The sequence below is a fragment of the Puma concolor genome, chromosome A1 (genome assembly GCF_028749965.1).
Source record: "Puma concolor isolate L17-30 chromosome A1, mPumCon1.1.hap2, whole genome shotgun sequence".
Classification (NCBI taxonomy): domain Eukaryota; kingdom Metazoa; phylum Chordata; class Mammalia; order Carnivora; family Felidae; genus Puma; species Puma concolor.
This window is the reverse complement of record NC_141667.1, coordinates 115,419,085-115,424,600: the sequence shown is the minus strand read 5'-3', so window position 1 is coordinate 115,424,600 and position 5,516 is coordinate 115,419,085. Positions and strand designations below refer to the sequence as shown.

At 39.1% G+C, this 5,516-nt stretch overlaps 1 pseudogene; it reads left to right on the top strand.

Moving 5' to 3' along the window:
- The first annotated feature begins 4,545 nt into the window (after positions 1-4,545).
- On the top strand, positions 4,546-5,516 carry LOC112861513 (palmitoyl-protein thioesterase ABHD10, mitochondrial pseudogene; annotated as a pseudogene).

Here is a 5,516-nt window from a genome sequence, read left to right as displayed (position 1 = left end):
TTTCTGCCTTTGTTAGCTGGAATTCCTCAACAAAAAAGAATCTTTCTTTATCAACTATTTAGTTACACTGAAATGAAGCTCATATAGGAAAGGCAGGCTGGTCCTGCCTTCCCTAATATTTTCAATCATATTGGTATTTCAGGTTTTAAAAAACTTTCAGTCATTTATATATTGCTAGAAAAATTTCTAAATTTTCACTTTATTACCGTGGAATGTGCAAACCATTCTGGTATAATTCTTTTGACTTTTCTCATAGCTCCTTTTTCAAACCTAAAATGGTATGTGTATATACATACATGTATGTGTGTGCATCCATGTCTGTGTATTACCTACGGGGTTTGTACATTATTTATCTTTGCAAAAACCAGCATTAGACTTTATTTATCCTTCTGATTTTCCCTTCTATGAGTCACTTCTTAAGTGATTCCAAGTACTCACACCTGTTTCACATTTAGAGTAAGGCTAGGATGAGAGGTAGTTTCTTAAGTAATTTATAATTCCAAATTACCTTACTGTTCTATTTCTCCAGTTAACACAAATTTAATCTCTGGTGTTTCATTTTACTACACAGAGGCAAGTTAGAACTCTTCAGGAAAAAATTCCCATTTTTTACTTCTCTAGTCAACCTACAAATTTATTTGCATTCTTGCTTCCTTTTTTTTTTTTTTACCATGTCCCCTCTCACCACAGTGAAAGAAGGTAATTATTCAACTAAGTACTGCATCTATCTCTCCCCCATTCCTAGAAACTTTAACTGATCAATGAAATGTTTCTCAAGTGTCTTTAAATTCTATCAAATTATTTTCTTCCCTACTCTGTAAACAGGCTCAAGTGTCTCCCATCTAGGTTAAACAGACAAATATTCCCTTTTAGTTATCTCCATGTCTTTTCTTTCCATTACAGTCAGCTCACTGAAACATAATCTATGGTTTCTACCCACACTCTATCTTACTGCCCTCATTACTTCTCCAAATCTCGTGCCAAAGTCAGCAGTGGCTTCTTCCTTGCTAAAAACCAGTAGACTCACCACAGCATCTGATGCTCTTGACCTCCTTGAAGTACTTTACTTTCTTGACTCAGATTGTCCCCCCTCCACCTTCTCCTGATTCTTTTACTCCTTTGACTATTCATTCTTATTCTTCTCTGCAGTTTCCTTTTTCTTTCTGAAACAGAGAAGACCGTCAATGTCAAACTTCCCACTGTTTTCATTCTCTTTTCCCTCTTACCCTGGAAGAAAATAGCATCAATTAATGTTCACAGGGCAATAGCTTCTGGAGCTGAACTCTGGTCCAAAAGACTTTATTCCCATAAAATCTTCTGTGTCCACACTGGACTTGCCTAAATATCGTATTGGCACAACAAAGGCAAAGTGTCAAAATCTAAACTCATACTTTTTCTTCAGAACTTGTTTTTCCTCCACTACTTCCCTTTTGATGCATAGTACTGCTACCTATCCAATTATTTAAGCCAGAAATTTGGCTTAAAATGATAGCATGAGACAGTGTGACTGCAAAACAGAAAAGCCATTGAATAAAAGATGATTTATCATATGTTTAAGGATAACCTCATAAAAGGCAATTACATATATATATTTTTTAAGTTTATTTATCTTGAGAAAGAGAGGGCACATGAGAGGGGTAGGGACAGAGATAGAGGGAGAGAGAGAGAATCTCAATCAGGCTCTGTGCTGTCAGCGTGGAGTCTGACTTGGGGCTCAATCCCACAAGCCACAAGATCATGACCTGAGCTGAAATCAAGTCTTGGATGCTCAACCTACTAAGCCACCCAGGCATCTATTTTTTTTTTAATTTAACTTTATTTTTTATTTTTTAAAATTTACATCCAAATTAGTTAGTATATAGTGAAGCAATGATTTCAGTAGATTCCTTACTGCCCCTTACCCATTTAGCCCATCCCCCTTCCACAACCCCTCCAGCAATCCTCAGTTTGTTCTCCATATTTATGAGTCTTTTTTGTTTTGTCCCCTTCCCTGTTTTTATATTATTTTTGTTTCCCTTCCTTTCATCTGTTTTGTCTCTTAAAGTCCTCATATGAGTGAAGTCATATGATTTTTGTCTTTCTCTGACTAATTTCACTTAGCATAATACCCTCCAATTCTATCCACATAGTGGCAAATGGCAAGATTTCATTCTTTTTGATTGCTGAGTAATACTCCAGTGTATATATATACCACATTTTCTTTATCCATTCATCCATCGATGGACATTTGGCCTCTTTCCATACTTTGGCTATTGTTGATAGTGCTGCTACGAACATGGGGGTGCACGTGTCCCTTCGAAACAGCACACCTGTATCCCATGGATAAATGCCTAGTAGTGCAATTGCTGGGTCATAGGGTAGTTCTATTTTTAGTTTTTGAGAAACCTCCATACTGTTTTCCAGAGTGGCTGCACCAGCTTGCATTGCCACCAACAATGCAAAAGAGATCCTTTCTCCGCATCCTTGCCAACAACTGTTGTTGCCTGAATTGTTATTGTTAGCCATTCTGACAGGTGTAAAGTGGTATCTCATTGTGGTTTTGATTTGTATTTCCCTGATGATGAGTGATGTGGAGCATTTTTTCATGTGTCGGTTGGCCATCTGGATGTCTTCTTTGGAGAAGTGTCTATTCATGGATTTGCCCATTTCTTCACTGGATTATTTGTTTTTTGGGTGTTGAGTTTGATAAGTTTTTTATAGATTTTGGATACTAACCCTTTATCTGATATGTCGTTTGCAAATATCTTTTCCCATTCTGTCAGTTGCCTTTTAGTTTTGCTGATTGTTTTCTTCGCTGAGCCAAAGCTTTTTATGTTGATAAGGTCCAGTAGTTCATTTTTGCTTTTGTTTCCCTTGCCTCCAGAGACATGTTGAGTAAGAAGTTGCTGTGGCCAAGACCAAAGAGGTTTTTGCCTGCTTTCTCCTCGAGGATTGTGATGGCTTCCTTTCTTACATTGAGGTCTTTCATCCACTTTGAGTTTATTCTTGTGTATGGTGTAAGAAAGTGGTCCAGGTTGATTTTTCTGCATGTCAGTGTCCAGTTCTCCCAGCACCACTTGCTGAAGAGACTGTCTTTATTCCATTGAATATTTTTTCCTGCTTTGTCAAAGATTAGTTGCCCATACGTTTGTGGGTCCATTTCTGGGTTCTCTATTCTATTCCATCGATCTGAGTATTTGATCTTGTGCCATATCTATTTTTTTAGGTCAGTTCTACATGGGGCTTGGACTTACGACCTTGAGACAAGAGTCACATGCTCTAATGACTGAGCAAGCCACGTGCCCCATAAAAGGCAATTATAAGAAATTTAAACAGGGGCACCTGGCTGGCTCAGTTGGTAGAGCAATCAGCTCTTGATAGGGGGTCATGAATTTAAGCCCCATGTTGAGTGTACAGATTACTTACAAAGAAAAGAAAAAACAACCAGACTTCAAAGGAAACTCAGTCTCCCAAGCTCATCTGAATAGCTTTTCTTGACTTTTATCTATTTCCCCCTTCCATGACTAGATTTTTCTGCTAATCTATGGCTTACTAATGCCCCCACAACTCTAACCCAGTGTGACCTTCCAGGCTAAGTCCACAGCAACATTTGTCTGAATGCCCTGAATATCATGGTTCATAGCCAGAGAGAATCAGACTGCCTCAACTTAGCTGAGTCAAGGGGTGCAAACATGTCTGTTCATGTCCTCTACCTCAGCTAGATCTGTAGATGGAAACAGACTGTCTTTGAAGGAGCTGTGGGAAAGCTAGACTATATGTCGAGTGTCAGTTCTTGAATTTTCACTCTTCACAAATCTTCACATCTAAGAAAGAGTGATCACTAGGGTGCCTGGCTGGTTCAGTAGTAGAGCATGCAACTCCTGATTTTAAGGTCTTGAGTTCAAGCTGTATGTTGGGTGTAGAGCTTACTTAAAACCAATTAATTAATAAATTAATTAATTTTAAAAAAGAGTGAAAAAATAAAAAAAGAGTGATCAAGTTCTATCAGTTCTACCTGTCTAATATTTCACAAATCTAACCACTTCTCTTAATTTCCTTCTCTCATTTAAGTCACCCTTTTCTAGATCTTTCCAATGTGTCCCTACATTCACTCTCTTTCTTCTCATCAGTCCTCTCCGCTGCAGCCAGAGTGACCTTTTTAAAGTACCAATTTGAGGGGTGCCTGGGTGGCTCAGTCAGTCAGGCATCTGACTTTGGCTCAGATCATAATCTCACAGTTTGTGGGTTCAATCCCTGTGTTGGGCTTTATGCTGATAGCTCGGAGCCTGGAGCCTGCTTTGGATTCTGTGTCTTCCTCTCTCTCTGTGCCTTACCTGCTCATGCTCTGTTTCTATTTCTCAAAAATGAATAAACGTTAAAAAAAATTAAAAAAATAAAGTACCAATTTTATAATGTCACTTTTTTAGTTAAATCTTTTCATAGGATATGTCAAGACTGACATCTGACTTGTAGATATCTATATATCACTTCAAACTTAATATGACCGTCTTAGTTTCCCAGGGCTTCTGTACAAAATTACCACTAATTTGAAGGGCCTCTGGGAAGATGGCAGGGGCAGGCATGGCTGCCCTGGGCTCTTGGGTACCTCATCAGAGGTGGGGCAGAGAGGCTGTCTTCTTAGGCTTCCACCATGGCCTCAGCATGTTACTTGCAAGGAAGTCGGAGTGGACGCCACGGTGGGTCCCAGCTTGCAGACCAAAGTCATCAGTCTCTTTTCTTAGTCGACCAGACCTTTCAAACCTGGCTTATAAGAAGCTAAAAGGCAAAAGTCCAGGAATTTCTTCATCCCTGGCTCTATTTCTAACATGAATGGTACAAAAGCTTTGGCGATTGGAGAGTTTTGCAAATCTCTAGGTCATGCCTATATAAGGTTTGATTACTCAGGAGTTGGAAATTCGGATGGTAACTTACAAGAATGCACAGTGGGAAAATGGAGAAAAGATGTTCTTTCTATAATTGATGACTTAGCTGAAGGACCACAGATACTTGTTGGATCTAGCCTTGGTCGATGGCTTATGCTTCATGCTGCAATCGCAAGGCCACAAAAGGTCATTGCTCTTGTTGGTATAGCTACAGCTGTAGATGACCTAGTGACACAGTTTAATCAGCTCCCTGTTGAGGTGAAAAAGGAAATAGAGATGAAAGGTGTGTGGACCATGCCATCAACATACAGTGAAAAAGGAGTTTTTGACATTCAGTACAGTTTCATTAAAGAAGCTGAACACCACTGCTTGTTACATAGCCCTATTCCTGTGAACTGCCCTATACGATTGCTCCACGGCATGAAAGATGACATCATACCTTGGCATACATCCATACAGGTTGCCGACCGAGTAGTCAGCAAAGATGTAGATGTCATCCTCCGAAAACACAGTGATCACAGAATGAAGGAATAATCGGACATTCAACTTCTTGTTTACACTATTGATGACTTAATTGATAAGCTTTCAACTGTAGTTAACTAGAATCACATTTTTAGTTGGTGTATCAACTAATGGATCCAGAAAATTGGAAGA